The 22717-nt window shown below is 40.7% G+C and overlaps 1 protein-coding gene and 1 long non-coding RNA gene across 2 annotated transcripts in view; both read left to right on the forward strand.

Moving 5' to 3' along the window:
• Positions 1-22717, forward strand: part of LOC144981346 (uncharacterized) — a 676107-nt gene that overhangs the window by 70080 nt on the left and 583310 nt on the right. The gene's annotated exons all lie outside the window — the stretch shown is intronic.
• Positions 540-21417, forward strand: LOC144988253 (uncharacterized). Its single transcript, XR_013652104.1, has 3 exons — positions 540-975; positions 3899-4462; positions 17535-21417. It is a non-coding gene; the product is annotated as an uncharacterized LOC144988253 (long non-coding RNA).

A 22717-nucleotide genomic window follows, 5' to 3' on the forward strand; every position in this document is an offset into this window, starting at 1 on the left:
TGAATCTGTCTTTTAAACGGGTCCATTTTTAATTGCTTTGAACGTTTTGTAATCAAATCATTTTAACCTTGGTACCTCCGTCTCCTGACTTTTTGTGTGCTTTCGCCAAAGAACAATAAATTCCCTCTCGACCACATTAACGTTAGCTACTTCTACAAACAAGAGTGACGTCGTTCACAGTTGAGTTGATTACTTCTGGGTCATTTCACGGTCACACAGTTTCTGGCAGTAGATCTGCTAAATAAAATCATCATCTTCTCCCTCCCTCTCACTCATGGTGCAGAAAGAATCAAAAAAGCAGAAAGAATTAAACATAACGGGACAGTACAGCTGGAAGTTGAGAATGAGGCTTTGAAACCAGCAGCAGTTTGAGTCCATTCTGATGTTCCATTCAGGTTTCTGCTACAACAACCCTTTATTTTGAAAGAGCCAGTGGGGCAGAAACAATAGAAGGAGGAGATTACCAACCCCCCCTGGAATGTTGCCCCCTGTGCAGTGGACTAGTGGGGGCAGGGACGGCTGAACCAATCACAGAAGACAGTTGCAACCTTCCCTCCAAAAGTCAACCAATCAGATGTTGTTGTTTGGATTCTTTGTCTTGAAGTTTCACATGTGGAAGCTTCCAGAGTCTTTTCTGTTTGCTCTGCAGGCTGAGCAGAACTGACTCCTGCAGGATCACAGGAACTTTCAGGAAAATCTCCAACCAGGAGAAAAGTTTCTGTTTGGAAATTTTTTCTGTGATTGTGAGACTAGCAGATGATCGATCGGAGCTGCAGTGAAGAGGACGGCGGTGTTTGTGGGAGTTGGAGCTGAAGATCGGAGCAGGAACCATGTCTTCAGAACCTCAGGAAGGTTCTGTCAGAGAACAACTTTCTGCTGCTGAAGGAACCATCGTCCAGAACGAGGAGGAGCTCTGTCGTCAGCGCAGACTGCTGGATAGCAGCTGGAACCCGCAGCTTCAGCTACACATAGTTGGTACGTTCACTGCTGCAGACAAATAGATCCATTAACGTCTTTGTTTTCCTCGTCTGAGCTGCTATCAGGATCCAAACTGTGGCTGGATTATAGCTCCAATGGTTCTGCTGTTTTAGTTTCACCGCTAAAACGAGGGAGCAGTGTTGCCAGATAGTGGGACAGTTTTCGAGCCCAAAAGTAATCTGAAAACCGACCGACAGACCACAAAACAAGCCAAACAAGATGCTGGACAGCTTAGTGTAACCCTGGTGAAATTCTGCGCTATCCCTTTAAATGGCATTTTACACTGTCGCTCCTTATAAAAATTCTGGACTGTCACTTTAAATTTGCTGGTTCCCTTCCCTTGTGTTAATACAGCAAGACCTAGGGTGACGTGGCTTTCATTTTTCAAGGCATGTCAAAGCACCAACAGGCATGCATTCATTGGAGAGCTGAGCTGTGTACCCCTGCTGCAGATAGCCATTTATTAGCTGAAGCCAGGTTTTGAATCAGCACGGTTTAATAAAACGTGAACTGGTGAGTGCAGCCATGATTGAAGCAGCTGGCCCGTGCACCAGCTTAAATGAATTCTATTTGGTAAAAAGGTAGGATCTTTCTATCCCCCTTGTCATCCAACAAAACAGCTGGAGTGCTTCTTTCTTTCCCCCCCAAAAAATGACAAGAAAAAAAACTCTTTCATAGGGCCTATCCTAATGCTTTAAGAACTATAAAGACAAGACAGAAAACATCCTCTGGACTAAACTCTTATTTTGTATTCACTGTACATTGTAGATACATTCACATTAGCAACTTATGTCTTGTCGGTGGTTTTTAAACATTCACGTTCCTCCACGAGTAGAAGCGTCCTAGCCCAAGTTAAATTAACTCAAATTGTAAATTCTATGTAAATGTAGTCATGCATACACTGAGTCCAGGGGACAGTCCAGGGGGGTATTCCAGGAAGCATGTTTAAACTAGCCTGACTTTAAGCCTGAACTCTGGCTGAAATCCGCCTGAACTTGCTTACTCGGGGTATGTCGGTTCCAAAAGACCGGATATGAGTTGGCGTAATTACGCTTGACTTTGGAACCCTGGGTTAACGCACGTTCACAGCAGGTACACAAAGACATTCTCAATAGATCACCGATTTCTGGAGTCACTATGGAAACGCGTTGTGAAAAAAAGAAAGAGCTACACTTCAGTGAGACGGAGTCGGAGATTTTAATGACTGTGTATGAAGATTATATGCTCATCAACAAAGTAACACGGCTGCATCGTCAGCAAAAGAAAGAGTTTCTGCTTGGAGAAAAAGAACAAAGAAAATGCAAGATCTTATCTTATTTCCATTTTACTTGTGACGCATATATATAACTTATCCAGTTTTGCCAACTTAAATGAATTACTTCAATTGTTAACAAGTAATTGAGTTTAATATTTTTTCCATCATCTTCTTTCTCTTTTTCCCATCAGGGGTCGCCACAGCGAACAAGTTGCATGGTTTACTTGGCAATGTTTTATGCTGGATGCCCTTCCTGATGCAACCTTCTCAAAGCAACTGGGCATGGGACTGGCAGAGAGGTAGAGAAGGGAACAGGGAGCAGCCTGGAGTTGAACCTGGGTTTCACGGATGGAAGGCACCACAAACCAGCTTGAGCTAAACCCGCTCCCCTAATTTTTCCATCATAATTAATCATAATTCTTGAACTCTCAAATCTCTAAGTTGGAGTCGGCAGATATACTCATTTTTATAGCAATAAAAGGAAAGAAACAACGAGCGCAAGGAGACTTCGTTCGTTTAGGAATTTTCCAACATGGTCTTTACAGCATATAAACTGTATGGGGTGCTATATAAACTCATCATCCTCTCCTTCACTCTCACTCGTGGTGCGGAGACTTAAAGAAAGTAGGACAAAATAACACGACAAAACACAGAAAAACAGCGTAACCACTAAAAACATTTGGTCAAAAACCCGCACTCAAACCCAAATCCGTCCAGACAGGCTAAGAGACTGATATCCCACAATCGATTCCGCCGCTCTAACAGCAGCACCAAAGTAACACCTACTTAATTGAATTAATTTGAATGAAAGCAAAATAACTGTCTGAAAACTAAGTGCTATTATCAAATTGATTTAACAAAAAAAGATTTTTAATCATCTTAACTGAAGCAAATAATGACGTTATATCAAAGTTAATAAGTTTAATTTTCCAACATCCATATGTGGTTTTATCACCCTCTCATGGTGGAAAATGTATTATTTGAGCTTCTTCATCCACTAAATCATCTTCAAATGGACACGTCATGCTGCTTCACCTCTCTGTAAACAAACTAAGCTTCAACTAAACCTGCTCCCGACCAGGGCATCAAAGCATGAATTGCTATGGCAACTTGACATACCCTGAAACATACCTCCATTTCTGGAACTGAAAGCTGAGGTTACCAACTTCCTTAGCCTCAAACTTTCCGTGGGAGCTAGCATAACCTGCTTTCTGGAATACCCCCAGGACCCAGCTACCTCTCTTGACCAGCTTGTCCAGTTTCTTTTTGTCCCTGTCTGTAATTCCACCATTTCAGCAGACCAATGCATAGAAGGGCGCTGAAACAACCACAGTTTCATATAAAGTCCTGAGTGGTGGCCTAAACACACACCAAAGGACCTCAGTCTCCTCAGAAGGTGGAGGCAACTCTGTGTTGTGCAGGACCCTTGTGTTGTCTGACCAGTCCAGTTTGTTATTGATGTGAACACCCAGGTACCTTTACACAAACACCCTCTTGATGTCCAGTCCCTGGATTACCACTGATGGAGACTGTGAAGCCTTTCTACGGAAGTTCACCACCATCTCCTTGGTTTTGGTGGCATTGATGTGAAGTTGATTGAGTTCACACCGATGTAAAGTCCTTTTAAAGTATAAAGGGATTCTTTCTGTGGTTTTGTCCTTGCAGTTCTCCCCCAGCACTATGTGACTGAAGAGGAACCACAAGCACCACAGATTAAAGAAGAACTGGAGGAACCAGAACCAAAAGCACCACAGATTAAAGAAGAACTGGAGGAACCAGAACCACAACAGATTAAAGAAGAACAGGAAAAACCAGAACCACAGCAGATTAAAGTGGAAAAAGACGAACCACAACCACCACAGGTTAAAGAGGAACAAGAAGATCCAGAAGCACCACAGATTAAAGAAGAACAGGAAAAAAGAGAACCTCAACAGATTAAAGAGGAACCAGGGGAACTCTGCATCAGTCAGGATGAAGATCATCTTGATCTCAAGCAGGAGACTGATACCTTGATGGAGATTCCTACTTATGAGGAAGATGAGAACAGTGAAGCGGATCTAAACAATCAGCAGAGCTTTAATGTAACTGATGGTCAGGATGAAGAAGAAAACCAACATGAAGAATCAACATCAACTACAGATGAAGAGACAGACCCACAGAACAGAGATCAGAGGAAGAGGAGGGAAAGAAGTCATGTCCAAAGTGTGGACAGCTCTCACATGTCAGCAGGTCAGTGTGACTCTGATCTTCATCTCCACACTATCGGTATGTTCACTTCAACAACGGTTGTATCTTGAGCTTCAAGCTCTCCAAACATCCAGTCCATCAACAGCGTGTCCTGGAAGAGTCTCTTCTGTCCCTTCCAGTTGAAAAGGAGGGCCGCCTGTCTGGGGCTGCCCGTTGGGCTGGCTGGGTGTGGTGGGGAGAGTGCTCTATTGGTCGGGCTGAGGTTTGCAGTCTCTACTGAGGCTTGCGCCCCTCTGCTCACTGGCGTTGGGGGCTGCTGTAGGGTGACAAATGTGGTTGCCTGGCAGGAGGTCTTTCTCTATCTGCAGTACTGTGCCGCTGCTGCTGCGGTGGGGGCCTTGGTGGGGGGGGGCAGCTGGGTTCTCTCCCTCTTTTTGCATTCCATCATCCACCCCAGAAGAACATAAACACTCACTCGAGCACAGGTGCTATCTCACCTTTGCACAAATAGTTTGCGTGACTGAATGAAATGTTTCACATGTTTTAATATGCGTGTGTGAATTTAAGTGGTAGTTACGGTGGCCAACAGGGCTCACACTACATACAAATGGAAAAACGCAACGGCATTACCCGAAGCAAGACGAAATTACCCGCAGCACAACAGCATTAAGAGACAGCGCAACGGCATTACCCGCAGCACGACGACATAACCGCAGCATTAGCATTAAGCTCAGCACAACGGAAATGAGGACTTTTTTTTCCTACCAAAAAAAAACAGTTTCAAATTATTCAGCGCTCTTGGGAGCTACGTGATATTTGGACAAGATTAGGGTGTTTTCTTACTAGATTACTTACAAAATACGTTTGTCTAAAAAAATAAATTTACTCAGCTCTCCACAGTGACATCTGTGTCTAACGCTCTTTGTCTTTTTTTTATTAAGACTTTTAAGTCGTAAATTTACTAGGAAAAAACTCGTGAATTTACGATTTAAAATCTCGTACATTTACAAGAAAAAAGTCATCGATTATGTGGAGCCTTTTCTGAAGTTTTTTTTCCGGATAGGTTTAAAAAAACAATGAGATTCTGAACCTTTTGGTGACTCAAAATCAGATAATTTTCAGTGTAAACCAGTTTTCCGGGTTCGGTGTCAGTAAAGCGGAGTTTCATATATAAAATAAGGAGCTCAGAGACACATTTGGGTGTAGTGGATCGCTGCAGCCTTTATTTTCCTTTTCATTCACATATCCTGAAGTTCATCTGTCACCTTACGACATGAACCTGTCATCCGAACACCAATGCAGAAGTAAACAGTTTTACATACGCCTCCTCCTCCAGATGAAACGTCCCGTTATAACATATAACAATAAAGAGGAATGAAAATAGTCTGTTATATTAGCATTAGAACGTTGAAAATGCCAGAAAGTGCTCCTCCTCAGACAGACGTAGAGATCTGATCTTTAATGGAGGAAGAAAGGATTCAGGTGGACAGCTGCAGGGATACTGTTGAACCTGCGCGATAACTTCTCTTTTTTTTCTTTCTGACCGTGATCGGAAACGCAGGGGAGATTTTTTCCAGGGCCGAAGACGGATCCTCGTTTGGGGTTCACTTTCCTGTTCGGATCCTCAGCCTCCAGAGCGAGTTAATAAGTCAAAATACTTCTTCTGGGGAGGGACACCATCTTTTTATTAAAGTTTTCAGTCCTCGATCACACAATATAGACGCAAACTCCCGCTCTGCGCTCTCACCCCCCTCCTTCGCCCGTGCTCTCACACATGCACGCGGGGTCTCCAACACACACACACGCACCCACGCACGCACACACACACAGCGCGCGCACACTCCATAACTGTCGCCGTCGGCTTCATCGCCTGCAGAGATCCTGCAAACCAACCATCAAAAAATAAAACATTAATAAATCATAAATCAAGCAACTAAACTTCCAGACATTTGGAAACGTTATCAATGAACATTCAGCTCACCTGTTCAACTAAGTTTAGTCGGTCTGCTCTGCTGCTTTGCAGCGTTCACTTGTTGCTGCTGCTGCCCTGTATGCTCACTTCCACTTTAATATCGTAAAAATACATTTTTTTCTCATAAATTTACGGTTTAAATTTTCACAATTTTACTTTTTTTGGTGGCCCTAAAAATTCTGTCGTACCGAATAGTTTGAATCTGCCAGGCTTTTATTTTTTTCCCGGAAAAAAAAGTCCTCACTTCCGTTGTGCTGAGCTTAATGCTAATGCTGCGGTTATGTCGTCGCGCTTCGGGTAATGCCGTTGCGCTGTCTCTTAATGCCGTTGTGCTTTGGGTAATGCCGTTGCGTTTTTCCATTTGTATGTAGTGTGAGCCCTGTCGGCCACCGTAGGTAGTATGTCCATGTAGACTTGTTTGTGTGTGAACACTTTTGGAGCCAACAGGTGTGTTTGTAACGTTGAACATTGAACATTGTGTCGACAGGCCCCGCCCATTTTAGATTTTTCATGCATCTGTCAGTTGTAATTCTAAAGCTCCAGCAACTTGTTGCTTTTTAATGCTTCATGATCTTACCCTCGCTACTATAATCAGCCCTCTACCCTTCTCCTATGCCCCCCTTCTCTTCTTTCTTCCTTTTACTTTTCCGTCTAGTCCAACAAAAAATATTTGCAAATATTATTAACATTAATAAAGTTTAGCTGAAGTTACAAAAGGTTTTTTTTTTAAATATACATCTGTTGTATCATAAGATTCATTACCCCTGTTGAAAAAGTAAAACATGTCCAACACAAAAGGCTTTCAGCTCTCATCTGTTTGCTTAGCTGTTGGACAGGACAAGTTAAAAAAAAGACGAGGTTCTTAGTCAGGTACAGGAGCACGGATGAGCCAACTGTAATCTGGAAGCACCCCCGGAGGGGAGTGGGAAAGGGGGACAGTACAGGAATGTATGTATGTATATGTATATATATATGTATATATATGTGTATATATATATGTGTATATATATATATATATATATACACATATATATATGTGTATATATATATATATATATATATATATGTGTATACATATATGTGTGTGTGTGTATATATATACACACAAACAGACACCGCTGATCTGACCTGAACGGTTCTGCTATCGGTACTGGAGGAGTCGCTTTTTTTGTGTCCCACAAAATATACACATTATCTGCCATATTTAACTCAAGTCAGTCAATTTTCCTTTAATTTATTTATTTTGGTCTGGCTATTGGTGTGCACGGGGGCGGGGCTGTTCAGACAGTACGCGCCTCCCGCACACACACACAAGGCAAGGCAGCACACACACAGACAGTGGTGATCTCGTAGGGGACACGTGAGCGCCCCCTGAAAAACATCCTGTCATCCCCCTATAGACTAAGAACACCTATTTTCGTGTAAAATTAATGAAGTTTGCGTCCTGTCACCTTGCTGCTACGATGACCGCATGTTGCGCTGTCTGTGAACACGCTGCACATAAAAGGCAGGGGGCAGACGTGAGCTTTCTACCTTTAACGAACAGCTAGAAAGGCGGGCCACAGACTCACCGCTTTTGGTTCCAGACCCGCAACAAACTAACAGCTGCTTCATAAAACTTAATAATAATTAACCACTAATTATATTCTTTATCCTTAACATAATATAATTTATTGGTTTTACTGGATTTAAAGAAAAATAAAGAAACAGAAAGGATTCTGTATCAAAGCAAATTTGTTTCCATCACTTAACTTAACTTAACTCTGGGTTTCTGACAGACAGAAAAGTCTATTCAAGGTTGCGGAAAAAGAACAAAAGATCAAAGGAAATATCACGTTTATAAAGAATAAAAATAATTAATTTAAATCATTCAATCAATATTCTGTCTGGAACTTTCTCATAAAGTAAAATGTTTTGTTAAAAAAACAATGTTGTTGAAAAATGCTGAAATGAAACACTTTTCTTAATGTATTTATTTTTCGTCCTCATAAAGTATCGATAAGAGTACTGTTAAAATACCGGATTGATAAACAGTATCAATAAGAGTAGTAGTACCGTTAAAACCGTAACGATACCTACTCTGCACAAGACAACAGGAAAACTGCAGCCAGGGGCAGCTTGTTTTGTTGTTATGAGACATGAACTACTTCATTTTTACTTGAAGTGGATACCAAACAGAAACTCTGAGCCATGTTGCAGTCAGCAACATATAAAAACAAGGATTGTGGTGCTTTTAGCGACTCAGATAAATATGAGTGAAGCATGGCAGCGGCTAATAGGCTAATCCGCTTAGCATTGGCTAAAATGCTATCGGCAAAGCGGGCTAAAGTTCTGAAGAAACTCCCAGCAATAGATTCTAGTTTAGGGACCTGATGGATCAGAGAGATGTGTACAACGCTCTGGAAAAAGGCTGACATCGTGGCGAGGAGCGTTAGTTTACTTCAGTGTGTGAGAAGCGTGGCTGCAATGGTGCAGCAGAGGCAGAGCAGACTGATATGTAAACAAAGCACCTTCTTTTTCAAATTAAAGCAACTTTCCTTCGTTCTGTCATGCTGCCTCATCATCACACTTTATTGTTTCTGGAAAGAATCAGTGTGTGTCCCCCACCCTTTATTTTTAAAGCACCATTCAGGCTCCTGAACCGTTTGGAGAAGCTACTTTAAGCAATATTCAAATTAAACAGCATTTTATTTCCCTAATAGAAATGTATTGATCAAGGCACATTTATTCTTTGTTTTTCTTATAATGAAATATATTTTGTTGTGAAAATCAGACAATGTTGAGGGGGGCAGCTCTCCTGGTTGGGCTGGGGCGGCGCTCTCTTCCCCTCCGTGCCTCCCTGCTCTCTGGCTCTGGGGGCCTTGCGGCGGTCCTGCTGGCCCTGGCCTGGGTGGCGGTCTTGGTCGCCCGGGGGGCAGTTGTTCCCTGCCTGTTCCCCTGTGGCGTTGGGGGGATTCTGGCTGCCGCTGCTGCTGCGGCGGGGGTCTTGGGGTGGGGATGGCTGGGCACTCTCTGTCCTTCTTTTCACGTTCCACCATCCATTTTAGAAGAACATAAACACTCACCTGAGCACAGGTGTTAGCTCACCTTGGCATTAACAGTTTGCATGATTGAATGACTGAAATATTTCACACTAGTTGGTTTTAAGGCATAAGTATGCGTGTTAACACTATCTGTTTTGTGTACATGTCGACATGTGGACATTTTTGCAGCTAACAGGTGTGTTGATAAGATTTGAGTGTGTGTGTGGACAGGCCACGCCCTTTTTGTACTACATTTGAACCTTACCGTAATGATAAACAACCAGTAAACTTGTTGCTTTATGCTGCTTGATGGTCTTATCCCCCCTCCCCTCCCATTATCACTCTCCTACCCCCCTCTCTCTCTAACATCCCTCCCTTTTTCTTCCCTTCTTTCCTTTTCCGTCCGGTCCAACACCCAAAATTTTCAAACATGGTTGAAATTAATAAAGTTTGGCCTCAATTACAAAAGGGGTTTATTCAGACACACCTCTGGTTTGTCTGAAGATTAATAACCCCTATTGTTAAAGTAAAATATGTCCAACACAAGAGGCCCTCAGCTCTCATCTGCTTGCCCAGCTGTTGGACAGGACAAGTTAAAAAAGAAGAAAAAAAAAAATTTAAAGCACCATTCAGGCTCATGAACCGTTTGGAGAAGCTACATTAAGCAATATTCAAATTAAACAACATTTTATTTCCCTAATAGAAATGTATTGATCAAGGCACATTTATTCTTTGTTTTTCTTATAATGAAATATATTTTGTTGTGGAAATCAGACAATGTTGACTGTTCCCTTTCTATATTTTATCTTATCAAAATAAAAGCACTATGAATTTGCTTTTGTAAACGCAACTTATATATGAGATACAGTTGCAGTGCTTAACATTATGATCATTAAATAAACTGAATTTGAATATTTTATTACAGTGGAAGACATTAAAATTCGGGTAGAGTTTTATTTAAAGTCATATTTAAAGAAAAAAGAAAGAAAATATGTTTTGGTGAAATATCAGGATACGTATCGTATCGCGGGAAGCATATCGGGATACGTATCGCCAAACACACACCCCACACACCCCTACTATATACATGTACCGTTTTGTACCTTTTGTACCGTTTCAGTTTTTCAGTTTGTTTATTTTTCTCCCCTAAATGTATTAACTTTGCCCCGAGGCGGAACTAATGTTGCTCGTGGTATTCCGCCGAGACCATCAATGGTTTCTGCACCTGCGCGCCTGTAGGAGGATTGGGGGGGGTAGCCATGTGCAGCGTAAGAGTGTGTGTGTGAGCGCGTTCAGTTAGCGTAGCACAGTTATTCACAGTTTTTTAGGTTAAAATCGCTGAATTTGAGTGTCTCGCGATCACAGATGGAGCGGAAACTCCGGGTGAGGGTCTGGAGCGCTGTGCCTCCTGTCTGACTATAGGGCTCAATGTTAACAGAGACGTGCAGTCATGATGCTGCTGTATGCCCACATGAGAGGCAGGGGGCAGACGTGAGCTGACAGCTGCTTTATATCTACACTGCTGCCGTAGAAACAGACTAAGATTGTCTTTCTCTATTGAGAGGAGAAACTCAAATAAACTAAAGGAAAATAAGGAAAACCTTTCCACCAGATCATAGAGCTTTTTGTGGAGAAGGATCAACACATGGCCTCAAAAAGTAAGGCCAAACACGTTTTTAATGTTTGTTTTTTATAAAAAACATTGGAGTGAGTGGTTAAAATAATTAGTAAAATAATTTATTTTATTTTTTATGATAATTTTTACAGACCACATTTAGTAATACTGATTAAGCACCAGAATTTGAAGTTGGAAATATCCCAGAAATAGTTACTGAGAATTAAATGTGTGCTGAACACATCTGTAATATACATTAATTTGTTTACAGTACATATGAATAATTTAGACACAATAGGAGTGTTCTATCCATGTCTGTAAAATAAATGTTCTCTGTAGGACAAAACTTGTGTGTATTTTATAAGCTATTGTAGCTGCTGTTGGATAAATGGTGAAATATTCAGTTCAGCAAAACACACAATAAATAACAATAATATAATAGCTCAAAAAATAGCAGTTCATATCAGGCAGATTTAACGGCCGCACCGAACCGAAACGCATCGAACCGAGCCCTAAGAGACTCTGTGTCAAACCGAAATGAGATTTTAGCGTATCGTTACACCCTTAATGTATATGTATATATATATATGTGTGTGTGTTTATACATGTATTTATATGTATGTATATGTGTGTTTATATGTATATATATGTGTTTGTGTATGTATTGTAGGAAAGAAATCTTCCACTTTTCAGTTCTTTCCATCCATGCGTGTTCGTCAGTCGAGAGTGGTAAAGCAAACAAGGATTCAACCGGATTAAAAATACACGAAGTTTATTTCCCTGACAATAGTTCTAAAGCACAGATTAAAACATTAATGCAGATATATCTGGATTCCCAAGTAAAGACCTACTGACGCACAAGTTACATGCGAATTACTCGTAGATTTTCTTGAGAACAATGGAAAACTTTAAAAACAGTCCTTTTAACATGTGTTTGAATCTCCGCCTTCCGGAAAGATCATGGCCGCTGATCCTCCGCCCCTGGTCGCTCTGACTCGTCAACCGATAGCCCGCCTGCTTCCTCTGGCCAATAGCTGACGGTTGCCAACTTCAGATCCGCTCCGCCTCTCGGGGGCCTGTTTTACCGGCGCACACAGTCAGATGATCAAAAGAGTACCCATCTGGTCGGAGTAAATCATTCCTGGACAACTCAAGGTTCCTTTTACCGGTATCCAGAGCAAAGGTCAGCTCCAACCTCCACATGAGAACACGAATCTTCACACTTTCCCAGGGGAAGAATCTTCAACCCAGATGGTACGGATATAGACCATGACATATTTATTGCACCTTTGGAAAACTCCTAACTTTGCACAAAGAACATCCTATTTCGTCACAGGATGCTGACACCATAAAGCATAAAGGAATGTCACAGGACTATAAGTCTTGATAGTTCAAAATGAGTTCACTTCACACTAAAGATAAAGCTGTAACATAATAAAGAATAAGATATTAAAACATACATTTTCTACAGTATGTATATATATGTACAGTGAAGTCAATAAGAATTTGATCACCCTGTTATTTAGCAAGTTCTCCCACTTAGAAAACATGGAAGGGTCTAACATTTTTATCTTAGGTGCATTTCCACAGTGAAAGACAGACAATTCAGAAATCACCATTTTTTCAAAACAGTTTATTGGCATATTACTTTGACAAAAACTGTTTGATCACTTGAGTTAAACAACTTTAATATTCGGTACAGAAGCCTTTGTGAACAATTACAGAGGTCAAACGGTTCCTGTATTTCTTCACTAGGTTTCTAAACACTGCAGCAAGGATTTTGGCCCACTCCCCCATACAGATCTTCTCTAGATCTGTCAGGGTTCAGGGCTGTCGCTGAGCAAAACAGAGTTTCAGCTTCCTTGAAAGATTCTCTATTGGGTTTAGGTCTTGACACTGGCTAGGCCACTCCAGAACCTTGATATGCTTCTTACGGAGCCACTCCTTGGTTTTCTTGGCTGTGTGCTTCGGGTCATTGTCATGCTGAAAGACCCAGCCACGACCCATCTTCAACGCTCTGACTGAGGTAAGGAGGTTTTTGCCCAATATCTCACAATAAGGAGCCCCGTTCATTCTCTCCTTAAGACAGTGCAGTCGTCCTGTCCCCTGTGCAGAAAAAAAAAACCCGTGCTTCACTGTAGTATGGTGTTCTTGGGATGATGCTCCTCCTTCCTTAGCATCATCGATACCCCACGAGGTGAGATCTTGCGAGGGACCCCAGTCTGAGGGACATTGACAGTCATCATTAGCCTCTTCCATTTTCTGACAATTGCTCCAACAGTAGTTCTTTTCTCACCAAGCTGCTTGGCAGTTGCCCCGTAGCCACTTCCAGATTTTGTCTCTTGTGTTTTTTGACAGCTCTTTGGTTTTGCCCTTGTTGGTAGTTATACTTCTGACTGATTGTGGGGTGCACAGGTGCCTTTATGGAAGTTAACGACCTCAAACAGGTGCCACTAATTTAGAATCATGAGCAGAGTGGAGTTGGAATCGTACAACGTGATTTCTGAATGTTTCTTCAGACTCTGTCTTTCACTGTGGAAATGCACCTATAATGAAAACATTAGACCCCTCCATCTTTTCTGAGTGGGAGAACTTGCTAAATCACAGGGTGATCAAATACTTATATATATATATAAAAACGCCCCTCTCACCCTCCGCGGGTGGTTTCTCCTCCAAGCTCGGGTCCTCTACCAGAGGCCTGGGAGCTTGAGGGTCCTGCACAGTATCTTAGCTGTTCCTAGCACTGCGCTTTTCTGGACTGAGAGGTCTGAGGTCTTTCCAGGTATCTGTTGTAGCCATTCCTCCAGCTTGGGGGTTACTGCCCCGAGTGCTCCAATTACCACAGGCACCACTGTCACCTTCACTTTCCATGCTTTCTCCAGTTCTTCTTTGAGTCCTTGGTATTTCTCCAGTTTCTCATGTTATATATATATATATATATATATATATATATATATATATATATATATATATATATATATATATATATATATATATATATATATATATATATATATATATATATATATAAACATGATTATATATATATATATATATATATATATTGATAATCATGTCTGTCACAAGTCTTCAAGCCAACATAGTGTGCGCACCCCTGGCCTAAATGATAAGTCCTGGTCAAATAAAACCTCGAGGATTCTAACTGTGGAATTGGAAGCTATATTTATGCCATCCTGGGGGACTATCTGATCAGACAGAGCATCTCTGAGGCTTTTGGGACCTAGCAGGAGGTAATTAACTATAATCCAGGCCTCGATGTCTCTGATGCAGGCATTCTATTTCTCTATATGGTCAAGTTTAATGGATAAATACAACTGCTTAACAACACCTCTTTCTTGGATTTTTTAAATAAAAGGGAGGTTTGATATTGGTCTATAGTTAGCCAAGTTGCTAGGATCTATCCTGGGCTTTTTCAGAAGAGGTTTAATAACTGCATATTTAAAAGACTGTGACACATAACCAGTTTCCAGAGAGGTATTTATTATCATTAATATGTATTCTTTAATTAGGTGGGTGGTTTCTTTAAAAAGCGTAGTGGGAATTGGGTCTAAATGACAAGTTGAGGTTTTGGAAGAACATTATAATGATGTTATTTCCGCTTGATCCACAACACTGAAACAGTAATATTTCAGAGGTTTCTATGGATGCCTTCACTTCTACTGCTTCAGCCTGCTTTTGGCTGATAGCACTGCTATGCTTTTAGCAAGTTTAGCTTTGACATGCTTTATTTATGGTTTTGATTTCAGTCACTTTTTTTCAAGACATGATTATCAATGCAGGGCTCCAGACTAACATTTTTCACTAGTAGCACTGTGGCCCCTAACTGAAAATTTTAGGGGCACAACCAGAAAATTTAGGGGCACGTAAATCAACATGCTAACCAAATCTACTAATTTCCACTGTATTACTAATAAATACTTTAATAATAGATGCAGAAATTACAATGTGCTGTTTCTAATTCAGTGTCACATTTTATTCTGCACTTTTGAAGATGCAACAACAGGTAAACTGACAGCACCATCAATGTCATGACAGTACAAATATGAAACAAAATACCATACATTAAGGATAAAAAAAAGTTTTTAGTAACAAGTGATTACCGTAGTAACCTTTTGGTCATTTCACAAACAATACTTAAATGTATGTAAACATGGATGGAAATTCATGTTGGCGACACCAAATAGGTGCAGCCTATTTTTGTATCTTTGTTTTTGCTCCAACATCACCTGTCAATCAAAACCAAAAAATATCACGAGAAAGGGTTGGGAGCAAAGCGCCAACCTACGCAAACACAGCTGGAAATTAAGTCCTGCACTGACTGAGAGCTGCCCTGATTACTACAAAACAATGCATTATGTGTCCTGATGGGTTTTTGTAGTTTATTGATCAATTAAAATAATTTAAAATACCAACTGATTAAAAAAAGGCTTTATCCACTACAAAACATTACAATAATTATAAAAGATATATCACAAAATACAGATCATACTAAGGGGAACAGGCATATTTAAAGTAAATTGAATGTTAAGGACAACAACCTCCTGTGCTCCTTCAGTCTCGCTTTAGCTTCGCCTTCATGCCCCCCCCCCCCCCCCCCCCCCCCCCCCGGGCCTGGTCTCCCCAATGATCCAGGCGCGGCGCTAGTTCATCTTAAACACGTCTATCGTTGCATTTTCCACACGTGTTTTAAGTGTGTCTTTGGCTACGTTCACACTGCAGGCTGAAACGACCCAATTCCGATCTTTTCATGACAGTCTGAATGACACAGATCCGATCTTTTCAATTGCACATTCCACATTTTCACATACACATTCCTCATTCTACTACAGTGGGTACAGACGATCCCGACTCCATTGCCTTCTTAAAATGAGTAGATTGTAATTGTGCTGCTCCTTCGTGAAAATAAATTTAATATTACAAAAAGAGCTCCGCTTTTGACAACACTGTTGACATCCATTGTTAACGTTTGCTCCGCAAACAAGTGACGTCGTTCACCGTTGAGTATTCTTCTGGCTTCTGCGCATGCGGGTCTCGTTTGGGTCGTGTCACGGTCACACTGGAGATCACAAAAGTTCGGATTTACTTGGAAATGTGAACGGTCTAGCAAACAAATCAGATTTTTTCAAAAAATCCGAATTGAGCATTAAGCCCTGCAGTGTGAACGTAGCCTAAGACTAAATCGTGTTGTTGCTCACACGTGTTTAATGTTCAAGCCCCGTTAGCTGTCACGCATGTAGATGTGTGACATTTATTCTCCTCAGCTGACCCAAGTCCCGCAGGAGCGATGTGCTGCAGTGACAGCCGCGCATGAGAATCATGGTTTGCTTCGCGAGTTTGAGACCCCTGGTGTAGACTCTGGCACTGGTACACTAGCCACAGGTCGAAGAATGAATCAATAGTTCGCTTGGTCATAACTCAGACGCGCGCACATATCAGGTTGGGATGATATGTGAGCTGCACGGTGGCGCAGTGGTTAGCGCTCTTGCCTCACAGCAAGAAGGCCCCCGGTTCAAGTCCCGGCTGGGGGACATGAAAAACACAACATCAATGGGGGGCCTTTCTGTGTGGAGTTTCCATGTTCTCCCCGTGCATGCGTGGGTTTTCTCCGGGATCTCCGGCTTCCTCCCACCATCCAAAAACATGCTTCATAGGTTGATTGGCAACTCTAAAGTGTCCATAGGTGTGAGTGTGAGAGTGAATGGATGTGTGATTGATGATATTCTACCCTGCGACAGACTGGCGACCGGTCCAGGGCATCCCTTGCCTACGCCCAAGTGGCCGGGATAGGCTCCGGCAACCCCGTGACCCCGAAAGGGACAAACGGTCAAGAAGATGGATGGATGGATATTTGTCTGTGTTTCCTTCCCACAGATGTTTACGTGCGCTCGATTATCTCTAGGCCCCTCCCCCTCCACGCATGTAGCCACTTACATTGACTTTCCCTGTTCTTCTCACACGCATTGGCCGCCTCACAGACAGGCATCACTCAATGAAACGCGAGTGTGTGCTCACGTCTCATGAGTATGTGCGCGAGTTTGTGTGCGTGTGCGCTCCCGTCTTATTGCTCATTTTATTGATCATTGACGTGCCCTTTCCACATTTAATGTATAAAAAATATGGAGGGTGGGGGAGGCAAATTTACTGGTAGCACATGTGCTGTAAAAGAGGAGGGTGTGTGTGTTAGTGTGTGGAGTATCATTGTGTGTTTATAAAAAGGTTTATTAAAAGGTATAGGTTAAAATAACTGGGTAACCTTTTTGGAAAACTTAAAAGTTTTCTTAATTAGGTGTTTGACCTACTAAAGTCTGAACAACTGACATCACCTCTAACTGTCTTAACTTTGAAAGAGAACTAATAGGTTACAATCTGTCGTTTTTTTAAAGTCTAGAGGAACTGAAGATAAGAGGATTTCGATATTTCTTGACAATACACAAAGACCTTTAAAAATATAAAAGGTCTCCTTTTTTGTCTTTGTCTCTGCAGTCCTCCCTCAGCATTATGTGAGTAAAGAGGATTTGTGCAACCAGCAGACGAATTTAAGAGTGGAACAAGAGGAACAAGAGCCTCGAGTAATTAAAGATGAACAGGGGGAACCAGAACTTCGACATAGTAAAGAGGAACATGAGGAACCAGAACCTCCACAGATTAAAGAGGAACAAGAGGAACACAAACCCGCACTGATTAAAGAAGAGAAAGTAGAAGAACTAGAACCTTTACTAATGAAAGAGAAAGAGGAAGGGTTCTACATAAGTCAGGATAAGGAGCATATTGATCTGAAGCAGGAGACTGATGCCTTGATTGAGATTCCTACTTGTGACGAAGATGAGAATAGTGAAGCAGATCTAAACAATCAGCAGAGCTTTAATGTAACTGATAGTCAGGATGAAGAAGGAAACCAACATGAAGAATCAACATCAACTACAGATGAAGAGACAGAATCAACATCAACTACAGATGAAGAGACAGAGCCACAGAACAGAGATCAGAGGAAGAAAAAAGACAGAAGTCATGCCCAAAGTGTGGACAGCTCTCAAATGTCAGAAAGCCAGTGTGACTCTGATGTTGGAAAAAACTTCACAAACTCAACTTTATTTAAGAGACCTAAACGATCTTCTAGCAAAAAGATACTTTCTTCTGTAAAGTCTTGTGAAAGCTCAAGAATTGTTAGCAATCTCTTTGCTAACACGAAAAATAAGTCAGATGACAGACATCGTATCTGTACAGAAAGCCGTAAAACTTTAGGTTACGGGTGTCAGTTCAGAACTAATATAAAAACTCATATAGGAGAGAAGCCTTTTTCTTGTAAAGAATGTACAAAAAGCTTTTTTCGCATATCTGCTCTCAAAAGACACATGAGAACTCATACAGGAGAAAAGCCTTTTTCTTGTAAAGAATGTAAAAAGAGTTTTACTGATTTATCTTATCTTAAATCACACATAAGAACTCATACAGGAGAGAAGCCTTTTTCTTGTAAAGAATGTACAAAACGCTTTATTAGCATATCTGTTCTCAAAAGACACATGAGAACTCATACAGGAGAGAAGCCTTTTTCTTGTAAAGAATGTACAAAATGCTTTAGTCGCATATTTGCTCTCAAAAGACACACGAGAACTCATACAGGAGAGAAGCCTTTTTCTTGTAAAGAATGTACAAAATGCTTTATTTGCATAACTGATCTCAAAACACACATGAGAACTCATACAGGAGAAAAGCCTTTTTCATGTAAAGAATGTAAAAAGAGTTTTAGTCGCATATCTGCTCTCAAAATACACACGAGAACTCACACAGGAGAGAAGCCTTTTTCTTGTAATGTATGTAAAAAGAGTTTTAGTGATTTATCTTATCTTAAAACACACATAAGAACTCATACAGGTGAGAAGCCATTTTCTTGTAAAGAATGTAAAAAACGCTTTATTAGTATATCTGTTCTCAAAAGACACACGAGAACTCATACAGGAGAGAAGCCTTTTTCTTGTAAAGAATGTACAAAACGCTTTAGTTGCAAAACTGATCTCAAAAGACACACGAGAACTCATACAGGAGAGAAGCCTTTTTCATGTAAAGAATGTAAAAGAAGATTTAGTCATATATTTCATCTCAAATCACACACGAGAACTCATACAGGAGAGAAGCCTTATTCTTGTAAAGAATGTACAAAATGCTTTAGTTGCATATCTGCTCTAAAAAGACACACAAGAACTCATACAGGAGAGAAGCCTTATTCTTGTAAAGAATGTCCAAAATGCTTTAGTCGCATATCTGCTCTCAAAATACACATGAGAACTCATACAGGAGAGAAGCCTTTTTCTTGTAAAGAATGTCCAAAATGCTTTAGTTGCATATCTGCTCTAAAAAGACACACAAGAACTCATACAGGAGAGAATCATACAGGAGAGAAGCCTTTTTCATGTAAAGAATGTACAAAATGCTTTAGTCACATATCTGCTCTCAAGAGACACATGAAAGCTCATACAGGAGAGAATCATATAGGAGAGAAGCCTTTTTCTTATAAAGAATGTAATAAAAGTTTTCGTCAAATATCTCATCTCAAAACACACATGAGAACCCACAAAGGAGAGAAGCCTTTTTCTTGTAAATAATGTTCAAAGGGCTTTAGTCGCATATCTGATCTCAAAACACACACGAGAACTCATCTTTAAGAATTATGTGAAAAAAGTGAAAAAATATTTTTCAATTGTAAAATCGTTCTAGATGGTGTTTAACATGATTTTGCAGTTTTTAGCCTGTGTTGTATTTAAGACATACTTTCTGCAGTACAGCTGTAATTCATATGAAATGCTCTACTAAGTTGTGGACGAGACTGTTTTCACTGAATTTAGCTCTGCTAATTTTTCCAACATGACTTCATTTACATGCTTTTCTGCTAGCTCATTGCACCTCATAAGAAGGGGTGTGACGATAACCGCATCACCGTGATGACCTCATCACCACACTTTTTCTGCTAGTCCTGTGTTTAGAGTTCAAGGGTTTCTGGGGGAAACCTTTGATTAGTGTTCTCCTTCTCACCTCTCACTCCTTCCACGCTGCACACGGCACATTCCCTCTACCTATGCGTGCACGCACATGCGCGGTTTCAGCAGCACAATACATCCTCATCCGACATTCTACAACACCTATATAGTTAGTTCATTAGTTAGATTTGTAGTAGTTAGTTGTTACTTTAACTTGTTTATAAAGAATACTGCGTTGTAATTGTATTCATTTGCAACGCGGCCGCCGGGGATTTTGTGTTTGGCAGTTAACTGCGGTGATCAAAAATCCCACACCGTCACAGCTCTACTCACAAGTCCAAGCTAACATTAGTGTAAAAGAAAACTGTGAGCAATATTAGAACCATACAGTTTAGAGCCAGATAGCAGATCAGATGAGGAAAACAAAGACGTTAATGAATCTCTTTGGATGCATCGGAATTGAAGCAGCCAAGGGATTCTTTGGCCCACCCTGGTCAGTTGCTGTGTCAAAAACCTGACCTTTTTCAAAACTAGTGATGAGGAAGATGACTTGCCAGACTCAATAATAAAGATGCTATCAAAGCAACCTAAGATTTCATTACATGAACACAGAGCCACATGATGACCTCCATACCACATTGATGCAGTCATTCAATTAAAAGGAGGCACAATGGATTGAATGCATAGAAATTACGTTTTCAAAAGTCTGACAACATTCTTTTTGTTTTGTTTTACTGATATTCTTATTTTCTAACACACTGTTTCTTGGGGCTTCATCATCTATAACCCACTTTTATACCATTGATAAAATAAAGTATTGTGTAATGATTCTATATATCATGTGTTTCTCTTTTTGTAATGAATGACAAAAATATTTAAGTTGTTGATGAAGTAATTCTTTTAGATACACCTGTAAATAGAAATGTGTTGTTTTGAATCCTACGGATAAGATTTGATTTTTCATGAAATGTTAATATTGTTCTATTTTTGCTGGTTGATTTTTATTAGTAAATTTGTGGACTTATATTATATTGTTTAAATGTGTAAAGGTTAAGCATTGTTGTAGTTAATGCTGAGACAGTGTTGTCTAATTCTGTGTGTTACCAAGACAACACTAGAATTATTTTTACACTTCTCTAATTCTAACACGAAGCAGAAAATATGAAATACCGTTTATATTTTGTTAGTCTTGTTAGCAAATAACAGTTTAGTGAAAAAAGATTTAGTAAAAATGTATGAAGGAAAAGGCGGATAAAAACCAGTCTGGTGTTTGTGTTGGGTGTTCTTTTGATTCATGTTTTCTAGTAGACATTAGAACTGTTCCTCTGTTCTTTTTGGTTCTCAGTTTTCTGTCCCAATCTTTACTGTGAAGAATAAAGTGGGCGTAAACATCAGTCAGATGTGTGGAGTCTTTCTCACAGTGTGGGTTTCTGCTGTTTGTTGTTTCTCTGTTGGTTCCAAAGCTGGAATCTGTTCCAAAAAGGAGAGTATGTGACGAACCAGGGTAAGTTTAAGTGTAGGTTTGTTGATATTCTCCACTTTTGGTACATAAATTTTGGTCTCTCCAGTGTGTCCTGGGTCTTCTACCGGGGCCTCCGCCTAGTGGGACATGCCCCGAACACCTCCCCAGAAGTCATCCAGACTAGATGGCCGAGCCACCTCAACTGGGTTCTTTCAATGTGGAGGAGAAGTGGTTCTACTCCAAGCTCTCCGCGGATGACCGAGTTTCTCACCCTATCTCTAAAGGAGCCCCCAGCCACCCTACTGAGGAAGGTCTTTTCAGAAGCTTGTAATAATTATAGCAAAAAGAGAAGGGGAGAGTGGGCAACCCTGCCTAGTTCCTCTTCCCAGAAAAAGATGCATTGGGGTTGCGATATAACATTTTAATCCAGTCAATGAATGATTCCTGTTAGAGTTAAATAATTATCATTTGCGTGCACACTATAATCTCCATAATATGTTTGTCTCATTTCTATCTTTCAGTAAGAAAACAATGACTTGAAAAGCTCTGATTATACGAGAATATGATGTTCTTGTTGTTTCTGATTAAATGACCCACATTCATGTCTGCAACCTTCAGTTTTCGATAAAAGAAGGCTCCATGCACTAGGATGGCAGAACTCCTCTGTGACAGTTTGCGCTGTGACAGACTGATTCTCCTTCTGCAGAAGTCTAGCAAAAGTTCTCATCTCCTGTGTGGTTCTTCTCTTTATTAAGGAAAAAGTCAAAACCCTGACATCTTGGTGCCGTGACCCGGATCTCAACATACCCACCGGTGGTGGACTGAGGACGACGCGCTGAAGCCGTGATCACGCCCGGACAACATAGGCCGTCCGGAAGAAAGTCCCGGGAGGTGAATTCTTCGCCGGGCCAGCGTCATAGGTCTAACCCTCAACTGCCAGGGGTGGCTTGACGAGATCCGACCGGAACCAACAGGACTGAGTGAGTTTTGCATACGATCACAGTGTTGAGAATAAAATAGCAGAAAAGGTTTCTGGCTAAAATGGGTAACCAGTCCCAAGCGCAAAGAATAAAATAGCAGAAAAGGTTTCTGGCTAAAACGGGTAACCAGTCCCAAGCGCAAAGAATAGAAATAGCAGAAAAGGTTTCTGGCTAAAGGGAATAAAAAATAAAATAAATAAAAAATAATAATTTTTTTAAATATTTTTCTTTCTTTCTTTTCTTTTCTTTATT

The sequence above is a fragment of the Oryzias latipes genome, chromosome 2 (genome assembly GCF_053564925.1).
Source record: "Oryzias latipes strain Hd-rR chromosome 2, Olatipes_Hd-rR_3.1".
Lineage (NCBI taxonomy): Eukaryota > Metazoa > Chordata > Actinopteri > Beloniformes > Adrianichthyidae > Oryzias > Oryzias latipes.